Genomic DNA, 15,281 nt, shown 5'->3' with positions numbered 1-15,281 from the left:
CAATACTCACATAAAAAACAAACAAACAAAAAAACCCAACAACAAACCATATGCACTTCAGAGTTCAACACTGATCTGACTACTAGTCTGATTTTTGGGCGCCTGTTTGCAGATGCGGTAGAGTTATCAATCCGAACAGACACACAATCCGGGTCCAATGTCACTTCTCCTCATTATGTTAATAGTTAATACATGCAAATGAAAACACTCTAGCAATTTGATTTCTTTGAAGATAGTTTGCATATTGTCTTAGCCATAATGACTGTACACTTCTCTCAGCCTCGATTTATGCAAGGGTAGTTTAGTTCATTTTTATCAGCTCAAGTTCATTTTGGCTGCTACTGGAATGTATGTGTGTGTTTCTTTTTTACCTTTCACCTAATTACCATTCAGGTATCATAAGCAGATTTTTCATGCTATTGGTGTTTTTCTTAATTAAGAAACAAATGAATTCTCCCTAGCAAAAAAGATGGAACAACAGAATAAGATGCCAGAGGCTGATGTTCTGCTTCTTAATTGAAGCTGCTTCATTGTTAGGTGTCTGTTATGAGGGGGAAGAAGTATCATCATTTTATTGTGAATAGTATAAAAATAAAAGCATAAATAGTACTTTTAATATTACGAATCAGTACAGAAATATTAGCTTTACTAGCGTAACTCAACTAAAATGTTCTCCCTTCCTTCAGGAGAGTAAGTTAAGTATAAATTATTCTTCACATTTGGAAAGCCCCAGGTTCTAATCCCAGCCCAGAGTGAATCCTTTCTTTTTCCTTTGTCTATTATCTGCACCCTGCTTGTGTGCTCATGTTGTTCAATTAAGGACGTACCTGAATTTACCAGAGAGGAATTTTCTTTCTTTTCCCTCATCCTTTCAGCAAAATAAGTGTCTCTTGCTCTCTCTCACTCCTTCACCTCCCCCCGTGACACACACACACACACACCCGGCCTGTTTCTAAATTGTGCTTTTCTGCTTCCTTTAAATGCTAAGTTTTCCCAAGCAATCAAAACACCACCACCACTAGCACTTGCAGGAAATTCATGACAGTATGCTAGTCAGGACAATATTCCTCTCGTAATTTAATAAGAAATTTAGAACTTCTAAGGATCAAGGCCTCATAGGAAGATCGCATTCTTCTTTTAACACACAGCCCATATATTAAGGCTCACAAACTCCCTAAACTGCATGGCACATGCCACAGGAATAAATTGGGGTTTGAACACATAGGCTGAGAACACTTGTTCCTAGAGTTTGGAACTGTAACACAAGGTCAAACATCAGCCTTAATCACAACAGCTTAAAGGCAAAGACCACCACAGACATCTTATTTGTAATGATTATATATTAATTGTTTGTAAAAACTGGACAGCAAATACCTGACAAGACTTCTGTGAATTTGAGATTAAATCCTACCACTCCTTGTAGACACATAACCTCTATCTGTTTCCACAGGAATTATAAGAATGTAAGAGCTACAAAATCAGTATCTCCCCACACCCATAAGAAATTTACTCACTTTTCCATTCAGACACTTTTTTGTTACGTAAAAGGGAATGCCACAAAAAGGAGGAAAAAAAAAATATTTTTTTAGTACAGTATTAACCATAGATCAATTTTGAGATAATCCATATCAGACTGAAGCAAAGCACTGCATATTGTCTTGAAGAAATACAAATAGGTCTGTTCCCAACAGAAATCGATCTTCTACAGAAAATCTTTCTGTATTTTCTCTATCTGCTTTTATGCATGGTTTTGGACGCACAAAATGTCGATTTTATTTTCTGTTTAATCAATACTATCATACAATGGGTTTCATCAATATTAATACTAAATTGATGTACCTGTTGATGTAAAGTATGTGTCATAAGGCAATGATAGATGTATTTTGAAATGGAAACTATGGAAATGTGTGAGGACTTTTTTCCTCCCACTTCCTTCCTTTGAACATTTGCTGGAGGTTGTTTTTTTTTCTCTCAGCCAGAGAAAGCTAGATCCAACACATGAAGTAATTTAACAGTATGCTGCTTCTATTTATAAGCCTTTGCTTTTTCAAAGAAAAATACTATAATTTCAGATTTTTTTCTTCTTAAAATATACAAAGATGCCAAACATCATGAAGAAATTGAAGATTCATTTTTATTCATTTTTTTTACTCATTTTATATATGCAATTCCTTAAGCTTAACTGTTCTTGTTTTACACCATTTTCAGTAAGAACATCAAGCCTCGTGTCAGTAGTTTAATTTCACATAGAGCTATAATCACCACTCACCCCCCCTCCAAAAAAAAAAAAGCTCTGCTGGTAGTCTCCATACAGTAAACAACAAACCTTAGCTCTTCACGGACTCCCTCTTTCTGCCTCTCTGCTGCAGTCTGAACTTCGTTTTTCCTCTCAATCAGTCTCTGACCTCCTCACATGGTGTCCCTGCCAAATTCTTGGCATTGGAAGTGAGGGGGAAGAGGCCATACCATAAGCGTGTTGATAATGAGGAGATAGAAATAGAAAACCAGCTGGATTGTCCTAATAAAGTATGTCTGGGATTCAGAGACACAACAACTCCCTGTTCAGGTCACTATTCAGCATTTTAACCCTTTGCATGCCAGTTTGACCTTTCACTGATCTCCATTAAATTATTAAATTAACATTTAATATGAAATTGTACTTGAAAAATTCACCTTGATTTCAATGAAACCTATGACCTGCTTCTGTCTAACTGTATTTTAATTATGTCATTTTCGCCTGAGACATGCAAGTCAGTCCTGAAAGATTTTTGCTCATTGTTTTTCTCCTTTTCTATTATCTTAAAAATGCCAATACTGTCATATTTGATTTTTGTTCTTTTGCTGAAGTATGTTTTGGCTGACTGATGCAGTTTAAGAGCTTTCTAAATCTCTAAGTTATTACTTTCTCTTTACATCAGTTATTAAGCACTGGAAATAAAACCGATGCTAATACACACAAAAAAACCAGCCACCCTTAATTTACCTACATTGGTGACCCTTTAGTGCTAAGAAATCCCTATTAAAGCTGATTTGAATCAATCTTTTAGAGTATCACACTCCAGGAGTTCCCCACAAAGCTCTCATATTCATTTACAGCAGTGATAAGACCTTCATCTCTAGTAACAAGTAAAATCAAGAAGGGAGGAAAATAAACTTTGTGAGTTTGTTTTTGCTTTAGTCACACTTCACATCTTTTTCACAGAGCATTATCAAGCAAAAAGGGCACAACCCCAATGCTTGAAAGTCATAAACAGGGTGGACAAAACACCTTTTGTTACTAAGCTTATTTTCTCTTGTTATTCATTCTCCAATGACTGGTTGCATAGTCACTGCAAAGGTAGGATGCCAGATATAACACAACCATGAAGGACAGTCCTCGATTTCTTGAAAATTTGCCATTGATTCCAATATGGTGCAACTTCAGCAACCTTTCTGAAAAATTTTAGTTACTCATTTAGAAAAGTATTCTGAAACTGCTTACAGAAATTGTGAATCAAAAGTTGTAATTTCTCAGCTGTTAGGAGACAGCAGTACTATATCTGATGATGCATTTTTTACAAAACAACACAAACCAAACCATACCTGAAAAATGGCTGACACCACTAATGCACTGTAGGGGGATTGGTTTTCACTCTAGAAATATTCTTCAAAAAAGGAAGATAACTAACTTGCATATAATAAAACAAATTTAGGTCTTAACACATTAATGAAGAAGAGCTAATAAAGCACTGGCATTCAATTGTTAGAAAAGTATTTCCTCTAAGGTAATACATATAAATACATAACAATAGTTATATTTCCAATCCCTCAGTCACAGCCAGCAGAATACTGAGATCAACTTTTTCTGTCCATTTCTATTTATTGGCAATTTTAAAAAGTGCTTTGGAGGTCAAGTGGGATGACCAAGAAGAAGTATGTTTTCCCAAATTTACCACTCCCAGATTTACACCATTTACCCAAACAATAATCACTAACTTCTTCCCATGTGCCAGGTGCAACAAGTGTGTATAAGGTTTAGCCTAATTACTCCATATAGTGAATCAAGGAAGGGCCATGTGGCGCTACTTTTACATAATTTCTGTTAACTCAGCAAACTATTGGCCTTTGGAGTCCCTTTAGCTGTACAGGCAGACCAGTCACGTATATTTGAGATCTATTTATTTCTCATATATATTTATGAGAATGTTAATGTCAAAGACCTGGCAATCTCTTCTTGGGCCTCACTTTCCTTTATTAGAATGATGTGATCGAGGCAACAGACTCCGTCTTCCTTTTTTATTAGGAGGTATTTCTACAACTAGCAAACATTACTGTAGAGATGAGTAAGGTTAAAAGTACTCCAAAAACTGTACTACATCAGGTAGAACAGGTCTCAAAGGCCCTGGGGTTTATTCCAGGCTCTACCAGTACCTGCCTGATAAGTATTTTCATATTTCATACTATTTCATATGAAATGCAGAACATTTAACACAGACTCACCTGATGTTCCTCTAACAAGATGCCTAATACTTGAGCACCAAAATACAGACCTCAGACGTGCCTACAACACTTAACACTTCACATACAACTGCAATCACATAATTCAAGTATCAAAATATATTTGAATTTAAAATCTATCAAAGCTATCAAAAATTATGACTTACAGAGTTTCAGTGTTCCTGTATATAGTACAAACAAATTCTATGCTCTTTTCTCCCAAAAGAAGAAAGAAAAGGAAGGGAAAAAAAAGGTATTGCAAAGCCTTAAATTCCCTGGGTTCGGTTATTTCCTTCTCTCTGCTCTTGAATGAACAAACAGTGCTTCCTTCTTCTTAATACTTCCCTTCTAAGAAGAGATCAAATTCCCACCAATTTTTTGAGCCTTTTCTCATGTTTAACAGCATTCAAGTTATCCTTCACAAAAACTGAAATGTAATGTAAATAAGCAAGAATACAACCGCAAATATTCAACATCTTACATGAGAACAACTTTGAATGTAAAAGCTAAAGCACAAAAACCAGGACTTTTTGTGAAAAACTTAAAAACAGTGAAAGAAAAGCAAATGACCACATACGGGCAAAATATTGTTTTAGGAATAATTCAATCAAACTAAACAAAGTGTTGTGTGATAGCTCGGTTCGCATAAATAAAATGTATTTTCACTGAATCTTCTATTTTTCAAAAACTTGAGAACAAACATCATCACTCACTTCCATGCAAAACTTTCTACCCCTGCCAATTTTATCTCTCTGTCCATTCCTTATAAAGGTAATTTACAGAAATTCAAAATCCTTTATTTATAATCTTGTTTTTTTAATCACTTCTATTAGCAAAATGATTCATGATTTTTATACATACAGTCCAGTTTTCCATAATACACATGCTTTCTTTGAAATATACTGTTATACATTCTGGTATATTATAAATCAGAGCTATATAAAGCAATTAGGCATACATTGAAGATGCATCATCCTTAAGGCGCAAAAAAATGCTCACCAGACTTGGCACTGGCCTTTGTTTTTTGTTGGTTTTTTTTAAGAACGATTTGTCTGGGCATAATAGTCTGTATAAAAATGACTGGCATCTTAAAATCACTCAGTGTAAAACATCTGCTATGTATGAAAGAGGAACTGGTTTTGGCAAAGCAGTTCAAAATTTCAAAACTTCAGATAACAACCTAGGAGAGAGAAACTGTACGATTGTGCCTGTAACAGTGTAACATTAAAATCTAAGACACAGAACCTATTTCCAAGACAAAACTCCACACCATTAGCAGCAGCTTAATAAAACAGGCACAGCATACTCTTCAAGTTCAGAGGTTTCATTGTAGCTCCCCCTATTTATGATCTTGCTATAAAGTAAGATTTTAATCTGAAATGAAGTATTTCTGCAGGTCTTTTGGAAGACAGAAAGGAAAATCTTCTAAGAGCTATACTTGGCTATTTTAACACGCATTAAAGTCCAAGGTATATAACACATTTACATTAAACACACGTGGAAATTTCCAGTAAAAGGAGGATAACGGTATAGCCTAATGACAGAAATGGGCATGAAAGAATCTGGATGCTACTACTGATAGCACTAGTCAGGGCATATTATTAACTGATTTCAGCAAAAGCTGTAGGTGTTGAGAATCTTAATACCAGGCATCAGCATCTAATGCAAAAAACCCCCAAACAAACCAAAAAAAACTTTGGATTGAAAAGTATGAACCACAGTAGGAAACCTAAAACTTAAGCTTTCATTTTTCCGTTACTGAAATGGAGGTAATAATTCCAGAGTTTATGTGTTTCATGCGGTCTGTTTAAGATACAGCATACAAGATTACTTGAAGAATTCAAAAATAATTACTTCATAATTTCAAGCTATTTGCTTATGAATAATATCTTTACCTGTAGCATTTTTTCTTCAAAAAAAATAAGTGTATATTAAATTGCTGCTATACATCATTACAAGCCTCAATTCATATTAATTCTCACATATATTGAGATATTTAAATAAACATGAGTGTATATATGTAAGTATAATTTTACTGGATTTGTAAAAGAGATATTGTTAGAAATAGTTCTCAAGTTCAAATTAGTAGGCAAAACACTTCCATACATGCAGACACACAAAACTTCCTATTTAATTTGTGACTATTTAATTGTAGAGATTTTTTCTTTCTGACATGACCTGTTATAAAGATGGTTATTCAAATAATTTCTTGCAAATATGAACTGCCATTAAAGAATCATGTATTAGTTTAGTTTTCGGTTCACCACAGATAATAATAGTGAAGCCTCTAAAAAGATGCCAAATAATACCATCTGCATCTTGGTACTTTTAGTAACAGGAACATCTGTCCACTAAGAAATGGATAAAGACTAGCAAACTGATTTTGAAGCATTTTAAAATGTTTTTCTTACATCAAATCAATATTTTAGTAATAAATGTGATTAGTCATCACCATTTTTTCATGGTTTTTAACATCCCTGCAAATAAAATCCATATCACTGCACAACTCAGCATTCCAGTAAATAGCATTCTGCAAGAATGTGGGGCTAGATTAACATAAAACTGTACCAATTTAAACATAAAATACAAGCCAAAACTGCAATTATTTTCCTGATGGCATCACATGAATGCATATTCTCAAAAGGTTTTTCCATGAATACAAAAGTGGGGTTTCAGTTTCAAAGACGAGGACACTAGTGCAAACTAGGTGTGATTCTTCTCTTACACTGGTACTGCATGGTGTAATGCGTACCTATATACCACAAATGGCTCTCATGACTTGAAACAATTTAAGCATAGCAAGACTAAAACTCAAAATGTTTTTTTCTCATTTGTTCTATAATGCAAATGCCACACCTTTGAAAACAATGGTTCGACTGACAATCGATTTTGAAAAACAAATTTAGCAAGAACTTGGTGGCATAAGAATTCCATACCTGAATTTCACCTTCTTTCATGGAAGTGAAAACTTCTGAACCAACAAAGAACGTCAAAATGACTGTCAGACTAATGAAACCAGTCATAACATCCCCAAAGCACACACCCTCTTAAATGAGATTTCCTAAACTGCAGGACTAATTATAAAATTACACAGTCTAGCTGGTCTAAGTAGCTGATGGTTACTCTCCATTTATAAGAATTGCTGATCTTGATTATTTTGGCTACATGAGGGTTTCTTCCCCTTTTTGATTCACCAACCCGATTTTCTTCTTTGTATAACTAAATGGCTCTCAGTTGTATAATCTATAGGGGTAAAACTCCTAAACAGGTAATAAAGCAGGCTACCGTTCCTGGTCAGACACAAGTATCACACTTTGAGGAAAAGTCTAATAAAGCTCTCTTCATTTTTGTTAAGCATAAAATTACATTTGGAAAAACTTCAGTACAAGACATTCAAAAAAGAACTTATTCTGTGATGTAACATGTTTGTCAAAGAAACCCACCTGAAAATCTGAACCGTATCTATCTGCAATTTATAAATGGGCTTTTACAGTTTATTTCAGACCACCTGTAGCAATGCTGTGAGAGCTCAGCATAACAATGTATGAAAACCCAACAAAACTCTGATGCTCAAGGGATGCACCATGATATTAATAAAAATGGAAGAAGCTCTTAAACACTTCCACAGTCTTGCCTTAAATCTGCATTCATAAACACTTCTCTAAGACTTGATTTATGTGTTTTAAAACATGTTTTTTACATACACTCAAGAGGCTTACAAAATAACCAGGATAAAACTGTGTATTTCTTGAATAAGGCCTTTTTAATTATTATTTCTTAAATTAAACAGGTCTCCATATATTAGACAGTAGGAAAACAATCCTTCTTGAAGTATAACTAATCACTGTTCAAATGACCACCAGTTCACCTACACTGATCACTTATTACTGGGAGCACTCCAGGTTACACTACAGGTTCTTTCATACTGCATTCCAGCTATACTATCAGCAATACAGCACCTTGCAGAATTCATCTTACTGATATTAAGCCAGAAGCATTAGCTGAGACCCAACTGTCCTTTGGAGATGTGACCCTTAAAACTCAGAGAAAAGCGATACATTATAAAGGATTTTGAGAGAGTATCAAACTGTCCAAAAATCTAAATTCAAATCCAAGCTGTCCAAATTCCAATTCTGTGGCAGTTGTACACATTTTCATGGCTGCATTGAAAATCTTTTTCATTTAAAAGCTATTATGTCTTGGTTTTCATTTACACATTTTTTTTCCCCTTCTGTGACTATTACACAGAGAGTGCTAATTGTAAATGTGCTCTGAAAAAAAAACCTCACAGAAAACCCCATAAACACTCAGCTGTTCACAGTATAGTCACAGATTGATAAATAATCTCTGGTTCACAAAAATACCCTTCACATAAATTTATTTTAATGATACTTAAGTATACCATGCTAATTGCTCTTAATCTAGTGAAAAACACATACTTCTGTATATGAGGTACAGTGTGCTTTCCTGTACATAATGGATCACAGAATAACAATATTTCACAAGCTGAAATTAATTTATCCACGGTGTTTCATTACAGTCCCTCAATACATATGTTACAAAAATCTCATTGCAGCTACAGTGACAAATTTACTGTGGAAACCATTTTTTAAAATCAGAATGTTTATAAATCATGTAATGCTTTAAATTATGATGTTTTAAGTAAATACAGAAATGAAATAGCAAAAAATGGTTATTTCTGTAATTCACTTGTCCAACAGGTATAGTTCCTCTGTTTTCATTCCCTTCTCTCACAACTTACAGCCTTATTTTTGTATTAATACTGACCCGATTATTTGGTCTTTCAATGGACCATGAAAAGTTAAGTCTTGTAGCTAAAGAAAAACATAATCCAATACCCCACCTTGTGGGAACCCAGCACTGCCTGACACTGTACAGAAACTGACCTTTTTGTCCTTCAGACTTGCCTACCAGGCCCCATCTTCTATCGCAAAAGCCAAATCATCTGATCCCAAACTAACTGTCAACTGCTTGTGATGGTGGGGAAGCCAGACATCAATCAATCAGTTTTTATCAGAGCCACTCTTCGTTTTTCTGTTGTGCTCATCTTATCATCTGACCCAGTTGTAGCCCTGACTTCAGAAGCTTAAGTAACTTGATGACAAAATATGCGTCTGTTTGTCCAAGATGCACATTGTTAAGGAGTGCACTTGTATTTTTAGCAACTAGCTAATATTTTTTCCAGAGAAACTGTCAAACATTTGAGATTCTTCTCAGTTCTTAAGTTTTTTAGTGATCACTGAAATACCATGAGCATTTTTGGAACAACTATCAAGCAAGTTTTGTTTTTTAAAAAAATAGAAATATATATGCATTTTCATTAAAAAATTAGGCAGTTTCCTTAAAAACTGAAATTATTTGCAAGCCAATGGTCTCTCAGATATACTACATCCTACCCCGCATACACAGTGCCATTCAATTGTACTCCAACGTTGTTTGTATGAATATGGATTACTGACACATTAAAACTGCCCAAAACAACAGTACTTCTATGGACATAGATTTTCTCTTCTGCATCCTACAAAACTAGAGCATTTTGTCTACATCCATTCTGAAATGGACAAAGTACAATTAGCAGATACAATACTCAAATACCAATCTAATTGAAAGCTTTCAAAAATTATCTGTTACTGCTTCCAAAAGTCTTTTCATACATGTTTATTAACTGAAGACTGTAATATTACAAGGTAGGGGGGAGTGGGGGCAGTTTTTTTAAAAAACTACTGCAACTTCAGCTTTAATAATTTTACCATTGTCTTCGCTCATTTCACAACTGTGTCATAGTTCCATGCATCAGTTACAGATGGTTCATTTTCTTTGCATAGAGCTGCATAAAATGTATTATGAAAGACCTTACTGTACTTCTTCAAAACTTTTCAGAGAAAGAATCTTTATTGCCATCTAATATGAAGCCTGAATTTGAAAGCGAAAAGACAAAACCTAAGGAGGTATAGAATAAATGCCTAATTTCAGGTAGATCTGACAATGTATTTGCAAATTTTTTTTCATATTTTATAAACATTAACCTTCACACCTGATAATAGAAATATAATCAAGTATTAAATAGCAGGGTTCTAATGACGATCCCAGTTACAGGAGTAAAACACGGCACTTCCTTTGAGGCTTGTGCTGCAACTACAAAAGTAAAAATAGTATCACCCTCTACAGAATTTCTTCTTGGCCTAAATGAACACCTCCATGTACCATCAGAAAAAGTATTTTCAAGATTATTCCATTTCAGCAGAGAAAATCTTTACAATAGACACACGAAAAGAATTCTCTCACCATATTTGGGTCTATGAGGAATTTCTTATTTTACAGCACAATTCATTCTATTCTCATTAAAAATCACTTTTCAATAATGATTGCAAGTGTGTTTAAGAAGTAATTACATTTTTCTATATCATTTTTGCCACAAAAATATGTAGACTTTTACTTCTCATAGATAATACGAAAAGGAACATGTATGGCACAAGGGGCAAAACCAGAACCATGGAATTCCTTTGAACATAATGAAAACACTTCATTTAAACCTAGTCCCTATTCTGCTTTACATTCTATTTTTACATACACCAAACCATTACATACCATTTGTGGTTGTGTGTATTTTTAAACTCCTATCCTATAAACATTTGCACATTCATTTTAACTATTATCATCAACAGGACTGTTTCTATGAATGAAGTTAAAGAGTGTGTTCCTTAAGTTTCTCATACAGTATTTTTATACCTTCCAAAAAGGGTTAGACAGATAGGAAACATAGTAACATGGAAAATGTTGTAGTATTTTACTGCAGTTGGTATTAATACTTTATTATTTGGAAAGGAAAAATGGAAAAGTGTCTGAATTCAAGAAGATTTTTACTGTCCTCTGTTATACTGAATCTAAGGTAAAAAGATCGAGTACAGTAAAAACAGCATGTGACATACAGTTATATCAGCTAATCAAAGACTGAAGCTTCACGTCTAGTTGTCTGGAAGAATAAAGCAACATCACTCTAACTCATCTATGTGAGTGCAGAGTAATGTATGAGAAGAGTTTATAAACAGATGTCTGAGTAACTCACTAACTGCTAAAGCATTGTTATTTTTGATAGTCTGTTACCACTTTGTAAATCTACTGCAATTGAACAAACCCTGATTATAAAAGTTCTATAAAATGACACAGTAGTACTCAAAAAATAAGAAGGTTAAAGGTCACACTCTAGCTTTATTTACACACTTGCAGTTAAGAAATTGCATGAATATAAATACAGATCAAATAGGTGAATAAGCCTTGCACCAAATTAGCTCTATAAAAATAAAAGATTTCTGAGGATTACTAATAAAAACACCATCTCACTTCCTAAACATTTTAAAATCCTAGCTAATTCATCAAAATATTAAAAAAAATAGCATTTACAAAGGTTGACAATGTTACGTAACACTCTTCTTCAACACAGGAAATATGGGACGTATGAAAAATAGAAGATAGATGGAAAATAACCAGGCTAATATTTGTTCAACATCTGTAATAGGAAGACAGGAACATTTTTTGCTTATTACAGTATTTTTAACTATTTTCATGATCATGATTACACAAACAATAGAGACGCTATTAAAATATAACTGAAGATTGTATATGTTTATATCAAACTAAATCCCTTTTTCTTTTTTAAAAAAGAAAAATCTACTGTGACAACCGCCTGCATCTGCTACCAACTCATGATGGCATTACCCTTTCAAAGCATTAGATAAAACTGAATAATCAATGAGAAATGTCAATACCGAGAAGTGATTCCTTCTGCAGTGTAAGCTTTATGCAAGTGCTTGGGTTTTGTTTGGTTGAGGATTTTGTTTTTTTTTTTTTTTTTTTACAAGGACTCTTCTTCAATATTGCAAATGTACTGAACTGCTCTTATTACATTTGGGATTTCCTAAACCAATATTTACCTGCATCAGTAAGACACACAGACTTTCTGTTACTTCACACCCTAGGAATGAAAAAAAATTGCTATCTAACCAATGACTAGGAGGCAAGCATACTGATACTCTTAATCTATGTCTCAAATACAGCATGTCCTAAAAACTATCAAACAAATAAATACACACATACATTTACAAACAACTGGATAAAGAAAGTGCACTTGTTTCTCAAAGGAAAACTTGTGCTTGTAATCGTTAAGTCTTTAAAACTCTCAGAACAAGATTACACCATGCTATGACTATATATACTAAGAAGTCTCAGGTGCATTGTCTAAGATGAGGACTTCTAAGAAGCACTTAAGAATATAGAAAAAGGGAGCTGTGACATGATAGAACAGTATTATCAATATTTTATTACCACAAGCTCATGAGATAATTTTATCAACTTATACAACTCAAAAATAACTGTAACCAGACTGTAGCGTTCAGATTTTCCATGATGTCTATTTGCCATTAATTCAGGAGTGAATGGAACACTGATATTATTTCTCTAGACTTCTCAGACACTTTTTTGAAAAACCTCTTAAGGAAGAATGAATAATAAAATACATTCCTTCTACAGATTCTTATTCCAGGTTTCTGCACTAATTCTATACTTATCTTTAACTAACTGGAAAAAATTCTAACCATTGCATGGGAGAAGTAATATTACTGCATAAATGATACAGAATTTCCATACTTTCAGTTTAAAACCCATTTGTCCAATGCACAAATTACTAAACTGTAAATAATCCTGACTACACAATTCTCCTCTACCATTGTGTCATCTCAAAAAGACAATCCGACAATAATGGTAATGACACCCTCTCAGGCAAGCCTGTGGGCATTAATATTTAAATCTTACCTATCCCTTGTGATTGGAATTCAGCCTCTATTCACAAACAAAAACTAAATCAATGTTCTTAGAGTTCAAACTAGATCCCTAAACAGTTTGCCACTCTCCATGCACAGATAAGATAAACTTTCTTTGACCCAAGAGATGAAGTTGCCATGACGATCAGAGAGTCCACTTTCTATATTGATATTTTGCTGATGTAACAACAAATAGAACCAGATCCTAGCGCTGATAATGGTGATTAATTAATACTAATATTGATCCCTACAAGCAAGAGACAAGGCTATTAACTTGAAGCCTGAAAAGTCAATTGTTACCTGTGGCAGAGATACTAGCAGCTGATTTTGAAACATAGTAAACAAATGTGCTATCTTTATGCTAATATCTTTAAAGGGGTACATCCCTTTCTCAAGCACAGTAATTTTTCACAATTCAAACCCATTATTTTAATTAAATCTTTTCATCTGCATCCAAAGAGGAGAAATGAACTTCAAGATTTCCAATAGAAGCTATGCAAAATGCTACAAACTGAATACCTGTAACACGAACTACTAAAAGCACACTTGAACGACACAGTGCAAAGAAAGCTTAAGCAGACTTTTTTAAAGAATACATAATATACAAGTCGTAGGATTTTGAATTAAAATTGCGAATGTACATTTATCTAGTAGGAAGCCTATTTGGTCCCTCATTTGAATAGAGAAAAATAATAAAAATCCACAGGTGAAATCCTTACTGTGAAGATAACACCCTTGAAGGCACATCCATGCAAATCGAAGAGCAAAACTGGCTTCATCTATCGTTTACTTTACAGGCTATATTTAAATTAACTGCAATTATATCTTTATGTTAGAATGATTGCCCACAAACTAAATTTGAGATGTACATACTGTTAAAATACCTCATCAAGAATCTCTCAGATTCTTTCTTTGCCCTTTAGAAACATATTTAAAAATTCACAAAAATCGTATGTGTATAACGTGAAAGGAAAAAGCTCCTTTTTTAAAAACAAAAATCTTGTCCATCTTATAATTTGCCCTAGTCACCTTACCAAGCAAAGTTGAACAGTTTTCTTCTGACTTAAGAAATGGTGTTTTGATCGAAGAACGGCTTTTACTAGTACGCTGTATGACTTTACAGCAAGTTTTCTTATTAGTAAGCTACCTCTGTAGCACTCGTGATGTATATTTTATGTTTAATGGAAAGAACTGGCACTACTGATGGATAGCTTGGTTTCCTCCTCACTTCAATAAACAGAGCCCTATACTAATCTTTACATTAGCTATTATACAGCTAACAAAAATAGGAATTAGTAGATAACAGAAAATAAAAAATATCCAATTGCATTGTTTTCCCTCTCAGCTGAATGTCTTTAAAATATTCACATTTCTATTCATAGATGACTGCAAATATATATACCATTTTAATATATGGTGTGAATATCCTGCAACATAAAGATCGATTATTTGCAACGAATTAATACTCGGTCTCAGAAAACTAAAAATCATCATTCATGATTCATACTCAAGAGGTACAGGCAGCTGCTTACCTACTGGTCTGCTTTGATTAAACTGAAAGCATTGTAAGTGCCTTTAATGTGCTACAGTGCAATTTAAAGGAGAGTACAAAGTGAAACTCTGTCAGAGAAGAAAAATGTCTATTTTTAAAAAAGATAAAGATAGAAAATTCTTCATTTCCTATCCTACTTTAGCAATGAGACATGTTAAAGCTATCCGTGGGTTGCATTTTACGTTAATTTGGAATTTTATAGGGGAGGGGGAAATGCAAAGAGAGAGAGATTCTCACCCCTCAATTCTGTTTCTAAACCAAACACCTACACATAAGCCTACTGGATCTCGGTGACAATGTATCAATGTGCCTGTACTATTGCCTCTATTAAACTTACAAAACTCCCCCGAATGATTTATGAGCCTCTAATCGGTAGATTTTCCTACACATTTGCAATAATTTAAAACAATTTTTTT

General features: G+C 33.9%; 1 protein-coding gene across 4 annotated transcripts in view; it reads right to left on the bottom strand.

Annotated features, from left to right (window-relative positions):
• ZFPM2 (zinc finger protein, FOG family member 2) overlaps positions 1-15,281 on the bottom strand; it is a 314,514-nt gene that overhangs the window by 294,004 nt on the left and 5,229 nt on the right. Inside the window, exon 1 of one of the 4 annotated variants that reach the window (XM_074886420.1) lies at positions 2,327-2,384. The exons of the other annotated variants lie outside the window; for them this stretch is intronic. The gene's annotated coding sequence lies outside the window, so the exon portion shown is untranslated. Of the gene's footprint in view, positions 1-2,326; positions 2,385-15,281 lie in introns of those variants that run through there. 4 annotated transcript variants of the gene reach the window in all.

The sequence above is a fragment of the Strix uralensis genome, chromosome 1, assembly GCF_047716275.1.
Source record: "Strix uralensis isolate ZFMK-TIS-50842 chromosome 1, bStrUra1, whole genome shotgun sequence".
Lineage (NCBI taxonomy): Eukaryota > Metazoa > Chordata > Aves > Strigiformes > Strigidae > Strix > Strix uralensis.
Note: the sequence above shows the minus strand (reverse complement) of the source record. Positions and strands in the feature narration are given on the sequence as shown.